We start from the raw sequence: 26,437 nt of genomic DNA, 5'->3' as shown, positions 1-26,437 counted from the left end.
CCACCTACTCAGTTATTCTCCTGACTCAGCCACTTACCCAAAAGCTACTTTCCCTTATATGCTTAGTTCCTCATTCACACAATCCTGCCCTAACTCGAAGGTAACTCAGGGATGATTTAATGGTTGCCAGGTATGTTTCAGAACTCCCGGGATAATGCAAGCTGTTTCTCTATGATGTGGGCCAGTCTTTGCAAGCTTACATGAAATTATAGTAATTAGATTTACTTTCTCTAAACTAACTAAAACAGAAAAATGATATGTAGAATCTTTTTAGTATAACTATAAAAAGAATCCCATGCTTTATGAGATGAGAGTAATACGTTTGAAGATGTACTCTTGTTAAGATTATAAATTATTTTCAGAAACTATGCAACATTCTAATCTAATGAGACAGCTTGATTGTTCTCAAATTTCCTATTAAGAATTATGGCTTTAATTCATTTTCATGAAAGATTTCAAGGATTTAGGTAGGAATTGATGACTAAAAATACAATTAGATCTTTATCTTAACCAGGAAGTTAAAAAAAATTCCTACACTGTTTCTTTAATGACAATTACAATTATCTGGCTTTGGTGAAAGCATTTATGGTTTCTTTCTTGGAGACCTTTCCTTAGTAACTATTCATATGCTGCTCCAGATGGATGTTACGTATTTGCTACCTCTTCCTGCCCCTTGGACCTACATTTCATTTTGCATGTTGACAGAACACGAGAAAACTAATCAAAAAGATGTACTGTATACTTTTCTCATCTCTTAAAAATAATCTTTCCATTTATCTCTCTCTGGGAGTGGGTTCAATATGTAACTCTCTACATAGCTTGCAATATGCAGTGATTATATTCACTATCTGTCAAATTACTATTTGTTTGCTTTTGAGTACTACTGCTCTAGTATGAATTGAGAACTCCAGTATAATCAGCCTACATAATACAAAAACCATAATGTACCTTTCAAACCTTGTGCCCCACAAAGAATTTCTACATGTCAGTCTATTTGGGACACCCTCCGCCCTTCTGCCTGCATGGGATCATCTGGGTCATGACTCGAAAATCCAGACGAAGTTCCCTTATGATCAGAGCCCCTCTGCAATCCCAGGTCTCCCAAAGAAGTTGACACCTGAAGCCACTGCTCTGCTTATAGCAGACCGTATCCCATTGCTTGGTTATGTTGAGGCCACCCCTGTGTTCCTCTTCTGAAAGTTCCTCTATGTTACGACAGGCTTGTCTCATTTTCTCCTTTGAGCTACCACCTGAGTCTCCCCTTTCTTCCTTGTCTCAGTGGTTCTTACTCAGCAGGAGACCTGGCAGTGGCTTCAAGAAGAGGTTCATCAGACATTTCCTCCCAAAACTTACACCATCTAACACCATCAGATGTGTTTCTGGGTCATGAGCTTTCAATTGGCTCATATCTTTATAAATTTGGTCTTTTTGCTAATAAATTTGGTTCTCCTATCTTTTTGTTCTTCTTTTGGGAATAAATCCAAATGAGTGCTGATTTAATTGGGTCATCTATCCTAAACTTCCACAGATGACCAGAAAAAGTCATTTCATGTGTAAATAGATTATTTGTCCGTGATGTATAAGACTCACGTGCTTTTCTGCTATGGTGGTATTTTCAGGTTTGGTTTTGTTTCCTTCTTTATATAAGCTAGTTTCATTTATGCCTGAGTTTTACAAGAGCATATGAAAAAAGTCCAGCTGTAGCTGAGACACCCATTAAACCGGCCTATCTATATTTTCTTGTGGATTTTCATATGCCCCGACAGCACTGCGTTCACTCAGCCTGAACAATCCATATTCAAACTTTCAGCATGGCAGCCATAGCCTGGGGAGTGCAGTGACCCAAGAATCAGCCTGGCTCTGCTTATCTAGAGGCTTGCTCAGTCTGGCAACAAGAATTCTCCACACATTCCTTCTCAGTGAAAATATATAGTATAGTCTCCTTTATCCAGTTGTTTATTTCCTGGATCACAAAGTCGTCTCTAAAGCTCCAAATAGTAATTTCTGGAGGACATCTTTTTTTTTTTTTTTGCAATGTTTAATTGGAATATAATTCATATAACGTAAAAGTGACTATTTAAAAGTGGTGTTTAGTATACTTAGTAATTTTTAGTATATTCACAATATCGTGCAATAATCATCACTATGTAATTTCACCCCAAAATAAATCTCCACTCCTGCTGGAAGTTACTTGCCACTTCCCCATCTCCATCTCCTGGCTACCTCTAGTCTACTTTCAGTCTCTATAAATTTGCCTGTTCTGGACATTTCATATAAATGTAATCATACCATAGGTGGTCTTTTGTGTCTGTTTCTTTCCACTTAGCATAATGTTTTCAAGGTTCATCGTGTTCATCATGATTGCATGAGTCCATACTTCATTGCTTTACATGTTTGAGTCATACCCCACTGTATGGATGTACAGTGTCATACTCTGTTTATCCATCCATCAGATCATGAGCATCCGGGTTGTTTCCTTTTTATGCTAGTTTGAATTAATGCCGCTACGATCACTTGTTACAAGTTTTTTTGTGTGAACATATGTCTTCAGTTCTCTTGGGTATATACCTAGGAATGAAATTATTGAACCATATGGTAATTCTATATTCAACTTTTTGAGCAAATGCCAAATTATTTGCCGAAGCATTACCATTTTATAATCCCAGCAGAGATGTATGAGAGTTTCGACTTCTCCATGACCTCACTCATCAGGATCTCTCCTTTCGGTCACAGCCATCCTAGCGGGTGTGAAGTGATTGATATCTTACTATGGTTTTGGTGCATTTCCTGAAATGACTAATGATGCTAAGCGTCTTTCTATGTGCTTATTGGCCATTTGAAGAAATGTCTATTCAAATCTTTTATCCATTTCTAAATTTAATTATTTACCTTTCTATTATTGAGTTGAAGAGTTCTTTATATATTCTGCATACTGGACCCTTATCAGATATATGATTTGCAAGTATTTTCTTCCATTCTGTGGGTGGACGTTTCATTTCTTGATGGTATCTTTTAAAATTTCTTTTATTTCTTAGCTTCTTTAATTCTCTTTTTTATATTTTTATTCTTTACTAACTTTTTTTCTCTTAATTTACTTTTTCTTCTTCCTCTTTTTTTTTTTTTTTGGATTATGTCTTTTGATCTATAAAATTTTTTAATTTTGATGATCTTCAATTTATCTATTTTTTTTTCCTTTGGCTATTTGTGCATGAAGGAGAGGATCCTTTTTTAAAAAACTGAATCTATGTGGAATGCCACTATATAAAGTGGGCAAAAAGCAAGGGTGCTCTGGCGAAAAAAGCGGGGGAATCCCATATCTCTGATCGGAACAGGAACGCTCCCACCATCTTAGACCTTGATGGCCTCTTATGAGGGTAGGAAGCCTTTAGGGCTGATCTCTAAATGTCAGTTTTTTACTCACCACCCTTGTTGATGCCCTATATGAGACATGATTTACTCTGCTGTCTCACAGAATCATGAAAGATAATAAGTCAATGAATGTGGCAATGTGTTTTGTGAGCTTAAAGGGTCAGAAAATGAAAGTCATGGATCACAGAGAATCAGAGGAAAAAAAATTAAAGATGATCTAGTCCAAAGTAGAGAGTAGAACAGTGGTTATTAGACGGTGGGAAGGGTAGAGGGGAGGGAGGTAGGAAGAGGTTGGTCAACAGATACAAAATCACAGCTAGACAGGAGGAATATGCTCTTGTGTTCTATAGCACTGCAGGGTGACTACAGATAACAATGATTTATTGCATAATTTCAAATAGCTAGAAGAGAGGATTTTGAATGTTCCCAACACAAAGAAAAGACAAATCTTTGGAGTGATGAATGTGCTAATTACTCTGTTTTGTCATTACACATTGTAGATATATATCCAAATAACACATTGTATCCCGTAAGTATGTACAATCATAATGTGTCAATTAAAAAAAATTAAAGAAAGATTATCTAGTCCAATGCCATACTGTGTAGATGTAGAAGCTGAGGTCTCAAAAAGCAACTTTCACCCTGAGCCAGCAGTGCCGGAGAAGGCAGATGGGGTGGGACTTCCAGCCCAAGTGGTCCCACGTCCAGGACAGACTTAAAAGGCTTGGGGGCCCCCCACACTCTGACCCAGCCATGCCAGAGAAGGCAGGCGGAGGGGGGGACTTATAGACCAGGTGGGTCCCTGCCCCTGGGAGAGACTTAAGAGGCTCAGGGCCCCCACACCTCGAGCCAGCCAGAAGGGAGAAGGCAGACAGGGCAGGACATGCATCTTTGTCTGGTTTTGGTATCAGGAGCTGAATAGGCATTTCTCAAAGGAAGATATATGAATGGCCAACAGACACATGAAAAAATGCTCAACCTCACTCAGCATCCAGGAAATGCAAATCAAGACCACTTTGAGATACCATCTCACTCCAGTTAGGATGGCTAATATCCAAAAAATTGAGAATGATAAATGCTGACAAGGTTGCAGAGAAAAAGGAACTCTCATACACTGTTGGTGGGACTGCAAAATGGTGCAGGCTTTATGGAAAATGGTATGGAGGTTCCTCAAACAATTGCAGATAGATCTACCATATGACCCAGCTATTCCACTGCTGGGAATATACCCAGAGGAATGGAAGTCATCATGTCATAGGGATACCTGTATGCCAATGTTTATCACAGCACTATTTACAATAGCCAAGAGTTGGAATGAGCCCAAATGTCCATCATCAGATGAGTGGATAAGGAAACTGTGGTACATCTACACAATGGAATACTACTCTGCTATAAAAAAGAACGAAATACTACCATTCGCAACAACATGGATGGACTTAGAGAAAATTATATTAAGTGAAACAAGTCAGGCACAGAAAGAGAAATACCACATGTCCTCACTTATTTGTGGGAGCTAAAAACAAATAAATAAGTAAACACACAAACAAATCAAGGGTGGGGGGGAAGAGGACAGAATAACCACAAAAATTTCTTGAACTATTTAAGTCAAGTGAACAGATATGATGGGGCGTGTAGAGGGGTGGTGAGGAACAGGTAAAGGGGCATGAAAATCAAGTACAATGTATATTGAGAAGTAAATAAAAACAAAAACAAAAAAAATCTTTTACCTTATTACAAGAAATTTAAACAACAACAACAACAAAAAGCAACTTTCAAAGTGCTGTCTCTTGGAGACCACTGGGGATCTCTGAGACTCTCAGGGAGTCTGTGAGGTCAAAGCTGTTTTCACAATAATTCTACTGTGTTTTCTTCTATTCTCATTCTCTCACAAGAGTACAGTAGAATTTTCCATGATGTCATTGTTTTAACAGCTAATGGAATGTGTGCTTGTGTATTCTTGTGTTTTATAACTTTTGCAGATTTAATTAATAATATACCTCTATCTAATGTGCATATATGTTCATTGCACATATCTACAGAGCTAGCTATTGCTCACATAAATGGAAGCCAATAGCTCTTAGGGGTCCTCAATAATTTTTAAGATAGTAAAGTGGTCCTGAAACCAAAAAGTTTGAGAATGCTGGTCTAAAGAGATTAAATAGCATAACTAGCTACATTTTCTGTGACATGTTTTACTTCCACTATTCAAGAAAGAAAAAAAAAAGATTCTTAAAAATTATGAGGTACACAGTTGTACATTTGTTTAAAATTCATTACCTTGTATATGTAAGAATTGAGCAATTTGACACCTTACTATGTATTCATGTTGCACCTCACTTTAAAAGTAATTTAAAAATTTGGACATTAAGAAAGAAAAATGCTGGTAGGGAAAGGAATTAGAAAATACACTGCTCTGCCTAATCCCAGATACTTGTCCAGGTCAATATTTTCATAAAAGCATGAGAGATTTTACAAAACCAGATTTTGCCTGGTTATTTTATCCCATTCCTAGAGAATCTTTACCTTAGAAATTCCCTCTCAGAAAGTAAAGGAAAAAATATTTCAAGAATGATAGGAGGGTTCTCAAAAATGAAATTCTGCCAGTGTACCAATAAGTATAATGGATTGCTATTTAAAGAGATGGAAGTAGAAACGTACAAAATATAGAAGGGACTCACATAAGGAACAAATACATATGGTGAAATTTTGTTTTTGGATTGAGCCAGTTCGTTCTATTCTTCTCCTACCTTCCCTCCTTGGACTATGTGACACCGACTAGCACTTTCCACGGGAAGGGTAGTTGTTAGAGGTAAAGCAACTTTTAAGTTTCATTTCACTGATGAACTGGCACAAGAGATATGACTACATGAAACAGGTCCCTTCCCACGCCTTTGGCTTATTCAAAAACTCAAACATCGGGAGACAAGAGAGTTGAGAGGAAGAATAAAATGAGAAGCAGTGCAAGGGACAGGCTCGCGGTCCCCAACTTCACCCCCCTGAACAAGTTGGGGGTATCCAAAGCAACCTGTTTGGTAAATTTGGAGATAAAGGAGAGAAGACCTGGGGATAGCCTGGGATGAGAAATAGCCAGCCTTGAGAGAGTGCTTACACCACTGCACCCTGGTGTTGCAAAGCAGAAATGGTGACATGGTATATGAGCCCCAAGAGGCAAGCTCCTCCAGTCGCAGAGCCCCAACTGTATCTGATACACCAGGAACTGCAAATTCTATCTCCACACCAGACTTCCTCTTCTCAATTTTAGATTAATGCATCCAACTGCCTACTCAATGGGTCCATTCAGATCTCTCACAAGCATCTCAAATTCAACACACTGAAAACCCAGTTCATAACCTTCCCCCATGCAGACTTCTCCTTTGCCATTGTTTGCAATATAAGTTAGTAACACCATTCCCTAGCTCAGTAAAATTGCTATCTCCACTTGGATTTTTAATAGGCATTGCAAATTAACAAGGACAAAAAGAACTCTTAACTTTTTACATGTAGTCTCTACTATATAAGTAAATGGTACTACCACTCAATTTCTTAGGCAAAACTTAGAATATTACATTTGATTCTTCTCTTTTACTCACTCCCCACCTCCACAATTCCAACACAAAACTCTGCTGTTTCTGTCCCCACTTTGGAGATCTGGCCACTGATCTCTACCTCCTCTGCCACAAACCAAGTCACCATTAGTCGTTTCTTGGGTTAACCCAATAACCTTATGAATGTCTCCTGGCTTCCACTGCAGGAAATAACCATTTTCCACGCAGCAGCTGGAGAGAATTTTTAAAATGCAAATCTTTCCAGAGGCATCCTATTACACATAGAATGAAATCAAAACTCTTTCCTCTGACTTGCAAAACCCTCTGCAGTCTAGCCAATCTTCACCCCTGTACACGTATCCCATGCCAATCTTCATTCACCCACCAAGTACAGCCACAGTGGCCTTCTCACTGATCCTAGAGTTGCCAGATAACAGTCAGCACGATCAATTAAAAAATTTTAAAATTACAGTAGTCCCCTCTTATCCACGGTGAATATGTTCTAAGACCTCTACTGGATGGCTGAAACTGCAGGTAGTACCGAATCCTATCTATACTATATCTTTTCCTGTAGATACGTACCTTTGATAAAGCTTAATTCATCAATTAGGCACAATAAGAGATTGACAACAATAACTAATGATAAAATCAAACAATTATAATTGTACAATGTAATCAAAATTATATGAATGTGGTCTCTCTCTCAGCATATCCTGTTGTACTGTAGTCACCCTTTTTCCTCTTGTGACTTGTTGGTCTGAGGACTGAGATGGCTACTCAGCGACTAATGGGCAGGTAGTGTATATAGTGTGGATATGCTGGACGAAGCTTACCCTGGATTTAGGTCCAGGGCAGGACAGAGCAGCATGGTGCAAGATTTCATCAGGCTACTCAGAACCATGAGCAATTTAAAACTTATGAATTGTTTATTTCTGGAATTTTCCATTCAATGTTTTTGGACTATGGTTGACCATGGGTAACTGAAATAGTGGAAAGCAAAACCGCAGATAAGGGGGGATTACTGTACCACAAATGGAACGGTTTACAACAACAGAAATCCGTCCTCACATAGGAGGCCATACCCCCTCAGAGACTTGGGGAGAGCCCTTCCTTGCCTCTTCCTAACTTCTGGGCCTGGCTGTTGATTCTTGGGGTTCCTTGGCTGGCAACTGCATCTCTCCAATCTCTGCTCGGTCGTCACACGATCTTTTCCACCTGTGTCTTTACATAAGGACGTAAAGTGTCTTCTTATCAGGAGACCAGCCATAGGGATCAAGGGTCCACCCTAATCCAGCATGACCTCGTCTTAACCAGTCACATCTGTGACCCCCCCCCCCATTTCCAATACAGTCACATTCTGTGGGCTAGGACTTCAATGTATCTCTTTTGGGGAACACAATTCAACTCATAACGATTACCAGTTGAAGAATAGATTTTAGTAAGATTCCTTATAAGGTCTTACTTAATGAAATCTGTTTTTCTTCAATTTCAATTACAGAAAAGCCTAGGCAACATTGCCTATGCTCCCTGGCCCTCCTATCCTTCCTGTCTTTCCCCATAAAATACGATTTTTTTGAGTATCAAGGTGATCATTACATAATAATTGCTTGGATTTATAGTATTACCTGATGGCAAATGCGATTCCAATGTGGATATTTAGAACAGAGGTAGTGGGTAGCCTTTGTGACCAGACAGATCTGAATTCAAATTCCAGATCAAAATTTGGATTTGAGAAGGCTTGGATTTATGGGATTTGGGTTAGCCTTTCATCCTCCCTAAGGTCCCTACCATGTCAGAAAAGGAAAATGACAGTGATGCCTGTTTCACCAGGTTGGTATGAAGTCAAGTGAGAGAATAGACTTGAAAGACTTTTATAAACTTCAAGGCTGAGTTCCAGCTTCACATTCAAGCCATATTAAAATGCTTAACACTTACACTGATTTTTAAATTTCTTAAGAGGAATCTCATCAATGAGCTCAGGGCAACATTTCCAAAATATCAAATGCCCTGATGGATAGCAAAAGATGTGCTTGGTCTCAGGATGTGTGGTGCCACGTAAACACATGGAAGGTGGAGCGAAGGCTCTGCTTTCATCCAGATGTTTTAGAATCATGCAGACAGAGCCTTTAAGGAACTGAATGATGGACCACAGCTAGTATGTCCACCATCTGCTGCGGAAAATCACTCACGCGAGTTTAAAAATAGACTCACAGTTTAAGATTGATTATAAAGTCTGGAAACCAGCCAGTTTGCATTTCCTCCTGGAAGACACCGTGACTGGCTTTTACTAGTTTCCTCTGAGGTCATACATTCTAACTTTATTTAGTAGTAACAACACATGCCCAAACACCCAAGCCAGAAACTCAGAGTTACCTTTGGGTCATCCTTCTGCTTCCCCTTTCTCATTAATTTAGCTGGTAGGTTTCGTGAATTCTATTCTAAATGTTTCTGGAATCTGCATCACTTTCTCCATCCCCACGGTCAAATTTAATTGCAATAATTTTTAAAATTTTACTTTTCCTGCCTTTCCCCCACACCCATTGCATTCTTTATATTGTATATATATTTATATGTATTATACATATATTTTTTTTTTCGTGTGGTTTTCTATTGTTTGATGAGGTCCAAAGTTCTTACCATGGCACCGTCAGGAGCCAGGCCCTTGTGTATCCCTTCAACCTCAACCTCCATCATTTCAATCTCCATTCAGCCCTTCTCATTCATTCATGAATTTCACAAATATTTATTGAACACCTACGATATTCTGAGAACTATTCTAGAATATGGGGACACAGCAGTAAACAAAATAGGCAAAAATCCCTAATCTTCTGGAGCTTATATTCTGGGGATGGGTTGCAGGTGGCAGATAATAAACAAAATAAATATGTAGAATATAGGATATGTTTTATAGTGACATGTGACATGTAATAAGAGAAACATAAAGAAGAGGATAGGGTATAAGAGGGGAGATTGCCATCTCATGCAGGAGGATTAGGAGGGCTTACCAAGAATGGCCATTGAGTAAAGACTGGAGGGGACGGAGTGGACGGAGCAGGCTAGTGTGGTGGAGGCTGGAGGAAAAGCCAGGCCTGTGTAGAGGGGTATGGAATGGAGGGAAGTGGGAGGCGAGAGTAAAGCACCAGGTCACACGAAGCTGTGTTGGTCGTGGTGAGGACTTTGGCTTTTACTCAGAATGGAATGGGGGTCTCTGGAGGGCTTTGAGCTGAAGAATTACAGATCTGTCTTATAGTATAAATGGATCACTCTGCCATGCTGAGAACAGACTGAAGTGGGGCAACCTTGCAAGAGGTGATGGTGGCTCGAACCAGTGTGGAAGCAGCAGAGCCAGTGAGATGTGCCAGGTTCCAGATCCATGCCATGGAGCAAGAAGGATTTACTGCCACTTTGGATATGGGGCATAGACAGGAGTCAGTACTGATTCGTAGTCCTTTGGCCTGAACATCAGGAAGGACGCAGGTGCTGTGACCGGAGAAGCCGAGCACAGGAGGAGCTGATGTGGGTGGGGTGGAGGAATCAGAAGCTCATTTTGGTGTGTTCAGTTGGAGATGCTTATGGATGCCCAGGTGGAGATGCTGGAGTGGCAGTTTGAGATCTGTATCCCCCGTGCCCAGGAAGAGAGGCATTCTCGCCTTTCCCAGGATACCACATCCTTTAGAGTCCACGTGCCATTTTGCACATGCTCTTTTTAAGGCCTCTCTCTGCTGTTTACTTGCTGAAACGTATTTTCCTCTTGGCCTCTACTTTACCACTTATTGCACTGCATTGTAATTATTGTTTTAACTTATTTGTTCCTTTACAAAGTAAGGAATCAAGAAAAGTTCGTTGAATAACTGATATCTATGGGGGACCATGATCTCCTATGTTCAGTTGTTAGATTTCTTGATATATGTTGCTATTTCTCCTCTCCTAGAAAAAGATGTTTGGCATGTATTGTTTTTAATCAATGTGAATTAAATTCTATTTTTGTTGTTCTTTTTTTAATACTCCCTTGGGCATGAAATCTATCAAGCATGAGTAATATCTGGCACACAGCATCTCTAATAGCTTCCTTTCACTATTAGATCAATGATTGTCTGAATTATTGAGAAAGGAGATATCTAGGAAGAGAATGCCCCTAAATTCCTTGAAAATGTTGCTACAGATAAAATATGGTTGCATAAAAACATTAACAGGGAAATTGCTTTGGAGCACTTGAAAGTTTGTTTATGGAAACTTGGAACCATTTATAAGGCATACTTTCAGCAGCCAGTGACTTAGTAATAATAATCTGGCCTCTGAATATTGGATGCATTTATTGTGTCTTTCTTTAATGTTTGACATATTTTAAAACATACATTAAGAAAAAACTAATTTTAACCAACTAATTCTCTCTTCCCCTTTGTCAGCCCACGGGTCCCTCTCCTGAGCCTAACCCAGTTTAGTAGCTATTTTCCACACTCTTTCAGTGATTATATAAGCCATTAACATGGATTTATATGTATGTCTTTTTTTTTTTTTTACACAAATGGGACCCTACTACATAGTTTTTTCTACCACATAGCTTTCCTTCACTTAACATATCTTAAGCATGCTTGAAAATAACAACATGTAACAATACTCATAGCATGCATGCTAATATATATCAGTATACCTTTTTCTTGTCAATAGCTTCCACTGTATAGATATATCATAATCTAATTAAACAGTATTCCACTGTTGGGCATTTATTGTTGCAACAAAAATGATGCAGTGAAAAATTTTGTGTATACAAGGGTATCTTTCCATGAACTTTTTGAAGTACTTTCGTGTATATATGTGTGTGTATGTATATATATACACATACACACACACACACACATACACTATGTATACATGTATGTATAAATACAGATGTATTAGCATTAAATACCTATGTATATACATAAATATCTTTTAGGTACTTAACACTAATATATACATATATATATATCAATAGGGTACTTTTTTAAAAGGTTATTTGCTGTTCTAATTTTTAACATGTAATTGACAACTCTGAGAAACTTAGCAAGAGACTCTGGTGTCCACAAACACATGCTGTGCAAAATGTAATCAGGACCCAGATTTCTATTACAGATGCCTCATTAACAATGTCATCCACACTCATTTTCAAGATTGCTAGCTGGCCAGCAAACAAGTAGCAGACATTGACCTTGTAAAGGTTAACTTAATATGTTAAGTTTGATTCAGATTCAATCACCGCATCCACAACCCTTCTGTGGCCCCATGGCAGACTGCGGAAGTGGTGTCACAGGTGGTACTGAGAGGCCTGAGCTCCAGCATGACTCACACCTGTGCTCTGAAAGGCCCCATTGTCATTTAGCTCCTGGGAGGGGTGGGGTTGACTCACTCACTGACTCAGTTCCCAGCACACCCTCAGCCTGCTGTGGAACTGCTGTGTGGGGACATCAGCTCCACCACATCCCGCTCTCTAGCAAGCAGGGAAAGGTACAGAGAGCCCCAGTCCATGATGACCTTCTGTTGTGTGAGCCCCACTGCAGAATCCAGCTAACTTTTGGGATTCCTTATCCTCTCTTTCTTCCTCCCTCCAATCCCATCAAAATTTAGCTGTGTTTATTACCCAGTTCCCTAATGATACTTTAAAGGCAAAGAGATTATCTAAGAATAATTCAACAAGCACAGTATGGATAATATTGTGACTAAACATTTCAGTTAAATCTATATGCTTAATTATGGTTATATAATTTATCTATAAGTAAATTATGCCAAGGTGAGCACAGTCTGAGCCTAATCTTTCCTCACTTGGGAGATGATACTTTCACAGCTTGGGAGAGCAGCTTCATGCTTTGGTTGGGTTCTTGTTTTCCTTATTTATTCCAGAGCCATTTCTTCATGTGTTCTGGTTGTCGTGGTTATGCCTATTCCAAGGCGTATTCCTTGTTGCCAATTATTGGTCTTTTAATTTATTCCTTTGCTTTTGCCTTCCTTTGAAGAACTGCTATGCTTCTCCCTAAACGTTCCCTTTTGTCCTTCTTTCCCATGTGGTTCCAGCGTCTGCATTAAATCAATGTCCATTTTATGTTTGTTCAGGTCTATCTGTCTTGCCAGAGATTTTTTCTGTGATGGGCTCATTTTGTGGTGGGAAAGTCTATTTGTCCACTCTTAAAGAAATCTCATTGGTGGGTCAGGAAAGACCAGCTCTCAGGTGCAGTCATCAGGAGGAGAAAGCTCCCTGCCAACACACACACACACACACACACACACACACACACACACACACACACACACACACACACACACACACACACACACACACACACACACACACACACGACTCTTTGCTAATTACCATTTCTGCATTTTAAAAACCACTTGCGACTGACAGAAAGGTCCCCTCAGTACCTTCCCTCTTTAGTCCTGTACTGCACACCTGAGTTGTCCTGAGCTGGGGCCGGGATGTTAGCAGATGGGAAGGATGGGTAAAGCGGGAGCAAGCATGCTTATTTCATCTTCTGGGTGGAATATTGTTGCAGGTGGGGCTGGGATAGGCTATGATCCTATTCCTTGGAGTGGTGCTTACTATCAGCCATGGTTTTTGGTTTTAGCTGCCTTTCCCAAAGTCTTCACAAATTGACCAATTAGAGCACAATATACCATTGGCAGGAACCATTTTTTATTCCACCCTCACCATTCGATGCTTTGAAAGTGCAGCTAGTGCAACTGGTGGCACAGGCGTGCTACATCTCAACATGCATCGCTCCTGCTCTCACGGGAAGCCCAGTTTAGGAGAAAGAGATCTTAACCAGAGACCTGAGACCTGGACTCAGCTTCGATTGTGCCACTTTCTAGCTGTGTGACCTCGAGTGGAAGACTTAACTTCTCTTGCCTCTTGCGCGTGACTGTCTGAAGGCAGAAGGCAGGCACAGGCCTCTGGAGGTCCCTTCTTTCTCCCATATCTATGAACCAAGCAATTAGTTCAGTGGACTTATTATTGCTCTTTCTACCAAGAAAAAAAAAAAATGGAAGTTCAAATAAGCAATTACCAAGCCCCAGGAGGTAAAGACAATGCAGGCATACCTCGTTTTACTGTGCTTCACAGATATTGCTTTTTAACAAATCGCAGATTTGTGGCAACCCCGCGTTGAGACAGTCTATCAGAGCATTTTCCAACTGCATGTGCTTACTTTGGGTCTCTGTGTCACATTTTGGTAATTCTTGAAATATTTTAAACGTTTTCATTATTATTATATCTGTTGTGGTGAGCTGTGATCAGTGATCTTTGTCTTACTATAGTAATTGCTTCGGAACTCCACAAACTGGGCCCATATTAGACAGAGAACTTGATGGATAAATGTGTGTGTTCTGACTGCTCCACCAACCAGCCATTCCCCCGTCTCTCTCCCTCTCCCTGGGCCTCTCTGTGCCTTGAGACACAGCAACATGTAATTAGGCCAATTAATAACCCTACAATGGCCTCTAAGTGTTCATGTGATAGCAAGAGTCACATGTCATCAACATTGAGGCAAGACCCTCTACCAGCAAAAGTTCCAAAGGCTCAGATGATTGTTAGCAATTTTTAGGAAGAAAGTATTTTTAAACTAAGGTATGTACATTTTTTTAGGCATAATGCTGCCACACTTGATAGACTACAGGACAGTGTAAACACAACTTTTATGTGCACTGGGAAACCAAAGAGTTTTCATGACTGGCTTTATTGCATTACTTGCTTTATTGCAGTGGTCTTGAACTTATTCCGCGACGTCTCCAAGGTGTGCCTGTTCATTAATGGGAAGGCTGCTGTAAGTCAAATGATATCTCAGACCAGATGACCCTCCAAACTCTGGGATTCCCTAAGTACAATCCTTTTACTTTGAAACAATGCCCTAATAGAGGGAAAATGAGATCGTGTAAAATGTGCTCAGCACAGGGCCTAGAACACAGTAACACACTAAGAAAGGAGAGCTTCTAATAAAATTAATAACTTTTTATAGAAAGTACTCCATATGCTGTGTATAGTCAGGTGTACTATCTATCTACATGGTTTTAACTCAGCAATCAGGCACGTACATTTTAATTTAATATTTTATAATACTGGTATAGCTCCATGAAATATGCCTCATTTCAATTCCTCATAATTATGGTCTAATTTTACTACAACAAATAAAAGTTTGAGGAACGTGTTTACTTAGGAGTCAGGATGATCTAGTAAAAGAAGAATGGGATTTGGGGCCATGTCGAGTTTTTTCTTGCCACAAAAATCAGAGACCATGTAGTTAGATACGGTGGCACCTTTGAAGCAGGGGCACTTTGTGCTGTCCTGAAATGTTACTTGACACATAAATCTTCAATTTGTACCTGACTTAACCCAGGGCACATCTGCCTTTGGAATACATAATCAAGTCTTATTCACAATGAATGTCCACCTTTGTTTTTTTACTAGGTGGTTGCTTTACAGTGTAAAAAATGTTAAAGATTCGGCTTGAGTGGTGCCCAGACTTAAACACACAGAGCCCTGAATCTGATTCTGAACCTTCAAAAGCAGGATTCTTTCCACCTTGGTTGTCACCCCCAGTCTGCTCCAGTACTGTACACCTGCCCTCCCCCTAGAGACCTGCCAACTTCAGGCTCACCCTGGTGAGCAGTTAGCCAATGGAAGTCAGACCTTGCATCCGTATGGAGCTCTCCACACGCAGCAAGTGAGCTCTGGAGCTGGTTTGCTGCCCTAAGGCTGTGGTATGGGATACCGGTGGCTGAACCGAGTCCCAAATGCCACATGAGTGAGTAAAGAGCTCAGTGTCTCAGCTCAGGCTGCATCAGGAGTGTGTTTGTCTCTTCTACCTTGTTATGGGTTTCACTTCAGTCAGCTGAGACCTTCTATTCCCAAAGACTGGTCTTTGAGCCAACGCAGATAAACTCCCTGCATCTGACAGTTACCTGATTCTGAGAACCGTGGCTTCCCCAATGCCCCAGACACCCCCCAAAGAGGACCCCTTTCTGGACTAACCCCCTGGCCTTGTCATTCAGGCTCCTTGAATTACACGCACCTCCTGGCCTCTCAGACTCCCCCTCTAGCCCACTGGCCTTCTCCCTCGTTCCACGGGGACCTGCTCAACTTGGTCCCACTTTGGGCCCACTGCACTAGCCGTGTTCTCCAATCAATGTCCTTGTGCCCGTAGCTTACCTGGCTTGCTGCTTCTTATCCTTTGGATCTCGGCTTATGTCTTAGTCCGTTTGGGCTGCTGTAACAAAAATACCATAGACTGGGTGGCTTTTAAACAGCAGACATTTATTTCTCACCATTCTGGAGGCTGGGAAGTCCGAGATGAAGGTGCTGGCAGACTTGGGTTCTGGTGAAGACTCCCTTTCTGGTTTACAGACGGTTGTCTTCTCACTGAGTCCTCACACGGTCGAAGGGGTGAGGGAGCTCTCTGGAGCCTCTCTTAGAAGGGCACTGATCCCACTCATGACAGCTCCACCCTCATGACCTAATCACCTCCCAAAGGCCCCACCTCTTAACACCCTCACATTGGGGGTTGGGATTTTAACATATGAATCTTTGGAGGACATAAGCAGGTCTATCACAGTATATATGTCACTTTTTCAGAAAGACCTTCTCTGATGATCCCAGTTGCTTTCCTATCACTCTTTTAAAAAATCTTTACATAGTGCTATGGTTTAAATGTGTCCCCCAAAGTTGATGTGTTGTCAACTTAATCGCTGGTGCAACAGTGTTGGAAGGTGGGGCCTGATAAGAGGTGATTAATGAGGGCTCTGCCCTGGTGAATGGATCAGTGTTGTTATTGGGTTAGTTGCTGCGAGAGTGACTTATTGTAAAGGCAAGTTCGTCCCCTCTTGCTTGCTCTCTGGACCTTCTGCCTTCTGCCATGGGATATTGAAGCCAGAAGGCCCTCACCAGATGCCAGCACCTTGGTAGCAGACTCCCCAGTCTCCAGAACTGTGAGAAATAAATTTCTTTTCTTTATAAATTACCTGTTCTGTGGTATTCTGTTATAGCAACACAAAGTGGACTTGGACACATAGCATTTACCACTAACTAACATGCTCCTATTTATTTGTTTATTTTAATTATCATAATTATTTTAATTATGTCTCTTTGTCTCTTGCCATTGACCTTCTCCATTCCCTATGACCCCAATTAAATTTCCGTGAAAGCAAGACCTCACCTGTTTTAGACTCTGCTGTAGCTCAGCACCTAGGACATCTCTGGCATATGGGAGTTGCTCAATAAATGCTTGTGAAATGAATGAATGTTAACTCCACCCTGAGTAGGAGGGAGGACAGAGACCCTCACCCTGCTAATTCCCCCACCTTGGTCACCACATAATCACCTCAGCTCGCCTCCTCTTCCCCAATGGGCTTCCCTAACATCTGCAGATTTGGGCCACACAGCATGAAATGGTTGGCATGCATTTTGTCATAAGAATAGTGCTATTCTAATTTTTAAAACCAAATTCAAGTACATCAATAAAATGAGACCTCTCCTATATTCTCTTTAAAAACTCACTTCTTCAACACATTGTTAAAATTCTCCTTTCTAGCTTTTAGAAATCAATTTACCACTAATAAAGCAAAAATCACACCCCAGGGCATTCTTGTTTTTTTTTTTCTCTCTCTCTCTCTGCCCCTACCAGCCCTCTTTTTCCTATCCCAAGCCTGAGAATCCCCATAAAGGGCAGTGCTGGGACAGAGATGCTGGGGAAAGGTGCTGCTGGGTCGCGCGGAGGCAGGAGCAACAGTATAGTACTGCCCACCACCTGTAACAGGCTTTAATTGTGAGTGACAGGCAGGTGAACCACTGCAGCAAAGTGAGAACTGCCCGGTGAAGGCACTGATGAGGGACAAGCTGGGCTGGCCTGAAGCAATGATAAAAAGAAACTCTGAGGCACAACCTGAAGTGATGATCACAAGAACATGACATGGCACAGCTTAGAACTGCTTGAAAACAGGCTGGAAAGCAGCCTTCCAGGTTGCCATTAGGAACAGAGTAACTCAAAATAAAGGCATCTCTCAGGACAGTCTTGACCCATAAGCATGTGGTTGGGCATATGACTGTTATTTCCACCACACCCACATACACACATGCACACACACACCAGAGGCAGTAGTGACTACCAAAGCCCAGACCCTGATACAGAGTATGGAGTATCTACGTAGATGGTACATCGACTATGCCAATGGAAAGGGAAACAAGACTCAAGACACTTCAAATGAAGTCAACTGACTGCATGCTATTGAAATACTATTTGTAATTCTAATTCCTAAAAATTATATAAACTTTGCATTCTCTAGAGTGTTTTCTCTACATTAACTTGCTTAATCTTTATAACAATCTCATATAGTCCCTTGTAGGTTCAATAGATTCAATTGTATCTAAGAAACCATGCTTTTTTCTGTTTTAAGCTTGAGTAACTTATATTAGCCTGAAGAACTTTCCATAAAACTATGATTTTTATGAACTGAGTGGGTGAGATTCTATATTTCCCGAAAAGAGAACAGTGGGATGGGTGGTAATTATTCACTTTATAATAGGAATATTAATTTATCAAAAGAATATGATATGGCTTTTTGAAATCACAAACTCCTTTAAATGTACACTAGAATATTTTTAAACATCTTTATTGAGGCATATATAGTGGTACATTTTGAATGATCAAATTTATTGCAGAAATTAAATAGGCAAATCTAGAATATGTAAAGGATTCCTATAAAACAGTAAGAAAAAGGCAAACAAAATAAAAACGTATTTCCAGCTGAGTCATAGAAGAGGAAACCCAAAAGGCCAACAAACACCCGTTTTTGAAGGAATAGCCAATCCCTCCCGTTTTCCTCTTCTTCCTGGACACGTGGTTGCCCAGCTGGGGACTATATTTGCCTGCTACCCCCAATGGATGTGCCTGAGCATCCATAAGACTAAGTTCTTGCCAATGAAATGCAAGAGAAAGGAATGTGGGCCACGTCTGTCTTATTTGTGTATGAGAAATTGCTTTCTCTGAGCTTCTCTTTTCTCCAAAAGTTGGTATATGCCAATAACCTGACTTCAACCATGAAGACAAGGTGGATGGCTTAAGGGACAGCAGGCTAACAATGGAAGGATTCTTGGATAACTGTGTGGAGCAGACTCACCTTCCCAGCCTGGACTGCCCAACATAAGATTGTTAAGAGAAATATTTTTCTTACTTAAACTACTGTGTCAGGGGTCTTTTTGTTATAGCAGCTGAACTTTTACCCTATGAACGGTCAATCTAACTGGTAGTCTGGGAAATGAAAGTTAAAACAAGATGCCATTTTATATCCCAAGAATAAGCCATATTTAAAAAGTCTGATGATACTGAGAATTGGCAAGGATACGGGAAATGAGAAACTCTCGTGTACTTCTGGCAGGAGAGTAAATTGGAATAACAACTTGGAGAACAATTTGTCAATATTACTAAAGTAGAAAATGAGCATTCCCTGCAACTCATCCATTTCCCTTCTAGGTATAGTAACTTTACATACCGAGACACATCTACAGGGCCATTACAACATCATTCGTATTAGCAGAAAATAAGAAACAGTGTGACTGTCCATTATAACAGGATGGATAAATAAATTTTGATACTTTCATGACTGAGTATAGTCAACAGTTAAAATGGATGAAGTGCATCTATTTTGCCTATTTTTTTGGCAGCTGGTCAGTATGGGGATCTGAACCCTTGACCTTGGTGTTATAACACTGTGCTCTAACCAACTGAGCTAACCAGCCAGCCCTGAAGTGAATCTCTCTATATGTATCAACATGAATAGATTTCAAAAACATGATATGGAAGGGAAAAGGAAGTTGAAGAGTATGGACAATATGGTAGCACTGGATAAAATTTAAATATGCAAGTATAACTATGTATTATTTTTACTACATATACATGTAGTAAAAATATGAAAGCATGGCATGGAAGAATACATACCGGATTCTTGATAGGGATTGTTTATAGCGAAAGAAAGTGAGGAAACGGATCTGTGAAGAAAAACAAAGAAGACTTCAATGTTATTTGTAATATTTATTTTTTATTAAAAAATCATGCAAAAAAGCTAAGTTGTTCATATTTATTAATTATGGGTATTGGGTACCATCAGAGATGTGCTGGACTTGGGTCACACCTGGGAGAGCTGACTGTGTGCATTTTTTCCCAACTCTGCGTTCAATGATGTCATGGTGGGAGCTTGAAATCAACCATGGTGGAAATATTTACACCACAGAATTCAGCAAATGCTACAAATCAGAGCTGTTTTCCTCTGGAGAGTTAGTTGTTCAAACTGACCACTGGGTACAATGTATCTGTTAAATTAATCTTGGTACTTGTTAATAATTTTTAAACTTTTCAAAATATAGAAATTAAAATTCTATTTTATCTATTTCTTTAGGATTATATATATATTCTGCATAAAGCATCCTGCATGCATGTCTTGCTGGTGATGAAAAAAATTAAGGCATCTCTTAGAAAGGTCTAAGCAGAGGTCAGGTTTTAGCTGGTGTTTGAGGAAACCTAGTTCATTTGGGCTGGAAGAAACTCTTGGATTTCCTACTTATCACACAATTCGTATCTGACATCCCTGATGTGATAGGAGGCTTCCTGCCTTGTCCCAAAGAAGGCAACACCTTTCCTAGTAGCAACCTGTATGCCTACATTTGCCTCACTAAATTCCAGTTGTTGAACCACAAACGTGATTCCTACTTGTGTAAAAATAAATCATGATTAAGAGTGCTTAGGATATAGGCCTGAGACTTCACGTGGTTTGAGCAGACCTATGCATCTATAATGTTGGATTATGATGATCATATCTTCTGTACCCCAGATCAGGACATGTGGCCACAAAGTATGGAGGACTATGGGGCAAAATATGTGACATCAGTTCTATCATTAAGATTCCAGGCTTTTGATCCTTCTAACGGTAGTACCAGGTAACAAAGATGACTTATCCCTCACTAAGCACAAGACGACTTACCCTCATTAACCTCAAGCCTTGGAATGATTGTTTGAAAATAACTTTCCATTTTCGTTATTAAAAAGTAACACGGGCTGGCCCGTGGCTCACTCAGGAGAGTGTGGTGCTGATAACACCAAGGCCACAGTTCGGATCCCGATATCGGGATGGCCGGTTCGCTCACTTGGAGAACGTGGTGCTGATAACACCAAGTCAAGGGTTAAGATCTCCTTACCGGTCATCTTTAAACAAACAAACAAAAAAACCCACATATTAAATGAAGAAAATGTAGATATTTAAAAAAAGAAAATCATCCATTCATAATTTCACAATCCAGAGATAATAACCATTAGCAGTTTCATAAATAACTTTTCAGCTTTTTTGTGTTTATAATTTTTTCCAAAGTAATATTAAACTATGTGCACTGCTTTAACTGGCTCTTTCCACTTAAGATTCTCTCATTAACTTATTTCCATGTCATTAAGCTTTCCTGCTGTATGTTCATCCTTGCTCAGGTACTGAACTAATCCTGGCTGAGGTTTGGTAGGCTGTAATCATCCGCCAGCAGAGCCCAGAATGAGTCCCGTATCTCGAGATTCAGAATTTGGAATGCCCAGGGTGCTCACTGATCTAAAATTCCACCTTCACCCCATTACCTCACCTGGGGTAATAAGTCCTCCCAGTGGACATGGGGAGTCCCAGTCCTTCAGGGACTACCTCATCTGCAAAGAGCCACCTCATTCAAGACCAAGCCTTTCCCAAGGCATCTCATGTCCAGTGACTGAGAGAGGTGGGTGCACAAACATCCACCCAATACAGGACCACTCTGACAGATGATTTTAGCTCCAAAGCTCTCTATGCGGTTGGCTGAGGCTGTTGCAGCTTGACCTTTTCCCTGCCCAATCCCGCTTCTTCCCTCTCTCTTCCACAGGCATCCATACCGAGAGCATTCCCTAGCAAATGTCCTGCAGGCTAAACTCTGTCTCAGGCTCTGCTTCCTGGAGAACCCAACCTGTATAGGTGGGTGACTTCAGAAGGGGAGCAGCAAAGACAATATGGGGTTTGGCAACTGGATCACTTGCCACCTGCTGGCAATGAGGTGACAAATCACTGGTGGTAACCTGGGCACAGATAGTCCTGGCATGAAGTGGCTGTCTCTATTGGGTTGAATAGTATCTCCCCCAAATATATGACCATCTGGAACCTCAGAATATAACCTTATTTGGAAATGGGGTCTTTGCAGATGTAATTAGTTAAGGACCTGGAGATAAAATCATCCTGGATTTAGGGAAGGCCTTAAATCTGATGATAGCGTCCTTATTAACAAGAGGGGAAACAGATGGAGAGACACAGGGCAGAAGGCCACCTGAAGATGGAGGCAGAGATTGGGATGATACAACCACCAGCCAAGGAATTCCAGGAACCATCAGAAGCAGGAAGAGGCAAGAAAGTGTTTGCCCCTGGAACCTTCAGAGGGAGCACGGCCTGGGTGACCCCTTGATTTCCAACTTACAGCCTCCAGAACTGTGAGAGAGTAAATTTCCATTGTCTAAGCCACTAAGCTTCTGGTAATTTGTTACAGACAGAGATAGGAAATTAATATATGGCCCAATTGTTAAAACTTTCACCAGTGGCACATTGAGACTGTATTCAAGTAGAAAGAAATGTAGTAGCTGGTATAAAGTACAAGATGCTTGCAGTTTGGAGGAATCGGTAATGACAATGGAATTCAATTGCTGTTGACTAAAGGCAGACTGATACTTCAGAAAATCTAATGAAAACCTGAGAGCAATTCACAGGCAATTGAGAGTCAAAAGTTGAAGACAGAAGGTCTCCTTGCAGCATAAGAAAAAGGCTCTCACATCCTAGAAGAAGGCAGAGCAAGCTGACCGCCCTCCTTGGGGCCCAACTGTCAGAGCCATAGAGCTTTAAAGAAGGTTACACTCCCAGCCAAGTCAGGTCTGCTCCGCCAAAGCCAGCACTTTTGTGCGAATGAACAGTACTTTGATACTAGGGTGAGGACATCCAGGTTGATTTCAGCACCTCTTTCCCCCAATTTTGAAACTCCTAATTCCTCAAACCCTCTGGGCCTGCAGAGGGGGGCCTCCTCTTCCTATTAAAGCACACTGCCTGCTCCACCTTGCTTAGAGACAGTGCAAAGGCCTCCACCCAACTTGCCTCTTGGCCCTGAGGCCTATACCCAGGGTTAAGTTGCAGTATAACCTGGCCCCTAGTTGGCTTGCAGCAGGACTTCCCAAGGACCAAGCATGGAACTGGATGATCAGAGCAATGATCAAGGGGCCAGAATGTAAGACTGGATGAAGGAAGAGTGGATGAAGGAAAGGTTATCGATTTGGGAGCACTCTCTTGAGACAAAGAATTTAACATCCTGCAAAGGACCCCAGGAGATGGTGTGAACTGGCTACTAAATTGGCTCCTAGAAGCAAGAGAAAGTGATGGCCCAGGCTGAGGGAGGCAGAAACATGAGAAGTGCCATGGCAGATGGTAGAGGAAGGGATTGAGAGGCTCAGGGAAGTGGATGTGCTGGAGCGCATAGGCTGTTTAAGGCTGGAAGACCCACCGAACGAGTAACTCCCACAAGAGACCCAGAGGATGCACCATTGCCAAGGCCATTAGGAGCACGCAGGCCAAGGGCATCTCTGCAAAGCTCAGTGATGGCCTCATCAGTGGGCCCAGGCTGATGTAGGAGGGACTGTAACAGCCATGGGGATAAAACAGACACCACAAGATACTGATGAGCAATCTGAAGCCACGTGGTCTCTCACTGTGGCTGCGAGACTTGTGAAGGAGGAGCTCTGAGTCTCCTCTCCCCACCTTCCCATTGTTCAGCACTGGGCCTGCCTTTTAGTGTGGGTGCAACACGTGTGTGTTGAGGGATAACAATCATCATGAAGGAAAACTCCTGAGAATAAATGTTAGTTCCTGCTACGGTTTGAACGTGTCCCTCAAAGTTCATGTGTTGGAGACTTAATCCCTAATGCAACAGTGTTGAAAGGTGGGACCTTTAAGAGGTCATGACGGCTCTGTACCCATGAATGGACTAATGTCACTATTGCAGGAATGGGTTCCTGATAAAAGGATGAGTTCTGTCCCCCTTCTCCCCTCACCCTCTCTACCTCTCACCTTCTGCTACGGGATGATGCAGCAAGAAGGCCCTCACCAGATGCTGGCCCCTTTGTTTTGGACTTCCAGCCCCATAACTGAGAAATAATTTTCTTTTTAAAATAAACGACCCAGTCTGTGGTATTCTGTGATAGCAATGCAAAATGGACTAAGACAGCTCCTTGGATTGACTCTTTATTAATGTACCTTTGAGAACCATCTCTTTTGCCAGTTGCCTCTGGCCCTTTACTATGGGCAAAATCAATTCTTTTAACCAGGGAAAATCTTACCTTGCTATGAAGTATGGCAGAGGGTAGAAGAAGGAATGAAAAGGCTTGGGGAAGTAGACGGGCTGGAGCTGGTGCACTCCACTCTCTTTCTGGCAGCACAGGCTACAGTCTGAGGCAGAGGTGAAGTGTGCTGTGCACAGTGTGCAGCCCAGGGGTCCCCTTCAAGATGAAGGCTCATCCCTCCAGCTGCCAGAAGTGTTAGCTGCCAGCTCACAACTGAGTCTCTCCCCAGGAAATGCTTAGCTGCCGCCTTGCCCAAGGTCAAGCCCCTACTCCAGGGATGGCCCATTCAGGACAAACCTGAAGGACCTTTCCAGCTCCATGTTCCCCGCAGGGTTGGCTGAGGCCCCTGCACACCTGCACCACAGTTCAATTCCCCCCCTGCATCCAGTCCCAGTTCAACTCCCCCCACCCACACTGCACCCAGTCCTTCATCCTGCACTGCCTTGCAGGCGTGTTTCCTGAGAGCACTATCAGTAAACCTCCTGAGAGCCAGTCTCTTTCTCAGGAACTGTTCCAGAAACCTCCCTAAGACATTAAGTCTTGTCACCATCCCATGGAGGTGGGCTATTTGCATAGAGTTGCAAGAGTGGAGAAACTAATATTTGTAAATCTGTTCATGGCAGACCCAACAATTCCGAGAGCTCCATTGACTGCTCCTAATTTCTGTGTGCTTTGAGTCAATTTTAATCATGAATTTAAGAACATCTAACCGTTCACAGCTCCACACATGCTTATATTTGCTAATTGAAAGACTACCTGAAACTAAAAGCATGCTTTGCACTCTGAAGCCCTGTCACATGTCAGAAACAAAGGGCTCTCAAGAGATTTCAGTTTTACAAAGGCACATTCATGCTGAGAAACTTATAGGTCTAGCATTCTCAGGTCATTTCATATCTTTAAGGTTTTAGATTGGAGGACTGAGGATACACAGGTATGGTCATGGAACATTAATTGGAAACAATGAAGGTTCCTCGGGTACCTCTGAAACTACTAGAAGGCAGGGACTGGATTTAAGGTCTGTGCAATGTGCACTGCGCTAGCTGACACTCTCTGATTAGATTATCTAGGACTAAATGTGAACTGCTAAATAATCTCAACACAACACAAAACAAATTCTCATGGTGATGTGACCCAGAGGAGGACTAGCAGTTGTGCTTTACTTTAATCTGCAAGACTTTGGCAACCTGACTCCAGCTGGGGTAAAGAGGGCGTCTCTAAGTGACAGTGGGTATTTCTCCAAGGGCTGCTGGCCAAGCTACACCTGAGCTGGCTCACTGAGCAGTAACTTGTCCAGTGTGGCTCGTCTACAAGTAGAGAAAGTGTGATGGTTGTTGCTTTTTATGGAGGTGCAGTCACAGGGCTAATTTAACTTACTTCATACTGACAAACTAAACAGAAAAGTCAAGATTCAAATGTCCATGAGGCCAGAGCTTTCCGTATCCCTAGTCCCAGTATCTTATTGCAGTTGAAGTAAAACAGAGATGGTAGCATGAAAGAGGAAAAACCTAACAGCTAAGGGAAAAGAATTTCATTCTATGATACCCTCAAGAAAGTGAAAAAATAACCCTCAGAAAGTGAGGAAATATTTGCCAATTACTTATCTGATGAGGGACTGGCTTCTAGACTGCATAAGGAACTCTTACAACTCAATAATAAAGAAAACAAATAACCTAATTACAAATAAGCAAAGTCTTTGAGTAGAAATTTCTCCAAAGAAAATATACAAGTGGCCAATAAGCACATAAGAAGATGCTCGACACATTAGTCATTAGGAAAATGCGAATCAAAACCACAAAGAGATACCTCCAGAAGGGCTAGAATAAAGAAGTCTGATAATAATAAATGCTGATGAGGATGTGGAGAAATTGGGAACCCTGTACACTGCTGATGGGAACGTAAAATGATTCAGCTGCTTTGGAAAACAGTTTGGCAGTTCTTCAAAAGGTTAAACATACAGTTAGCATATGCCCCATCAATTCTGCTCTTAGGTATGTGTCCAAGAGAAAGGAAAACATATGTTCACACAAAATCTTGTACGTGAATGTTCATAGATAGCATTATTCATAATAACCCCAAAGTGGAAACAACCCGAATGTCCATCAACTGATGAATGGATAAACAAAATGTGGT

General features: G+C 41.3%; 1 long non-coding RNA gene across 1 annotated transcript in view; it reads right to left on the bottom strand.

The window, feature by feature from the left end:
* Nucleotides 1-14,618: 14,618 nt before the first annotated feature.
* Nucleotides 14,619-26,437, bottom strand: part of LOC134367082 (uncharacterized) — a 69,474-nt gene continuing 57,655 nt past the window's right edge. Inside the window, exons 3-5 of the long non-coding RNA XR_010022381.1 lie at nt 19,874-19,923; nt 16,093-16,150; nt 14,619-14,686 (exon numbers count right to left, since the gene is read on the bottom strand). This is a non-coding gene — a long non-coding RNA (uncharacterized LOC134367082). The remainder of the gene's footprint in view (nt 14,687-16,092; nt 16,151-19,873; nt 19,924-26,437) is intronic.

Source organism: Cynocephalus volans, chromosome 2 (genome assembly GCF_027409185.1).
Source record: "Cynocephalus volans isolate mCynVol1 chromosome 2, mCynVol1.pri, whole genome shotgun sequence".
In the NCBI taxonomy this organism is placed as follows: domain Eukaryota; kingdom Metazoa; phylum Chordata; class Mammalia; order Dermoptera; family Cynocephalidae; genus Cynocephalus; species Cynocephalus volans.
Note: the sequence above shows the minus strand (reverse complement) of the source record. Positions and strands in the feature narration are given on the sequence as shown.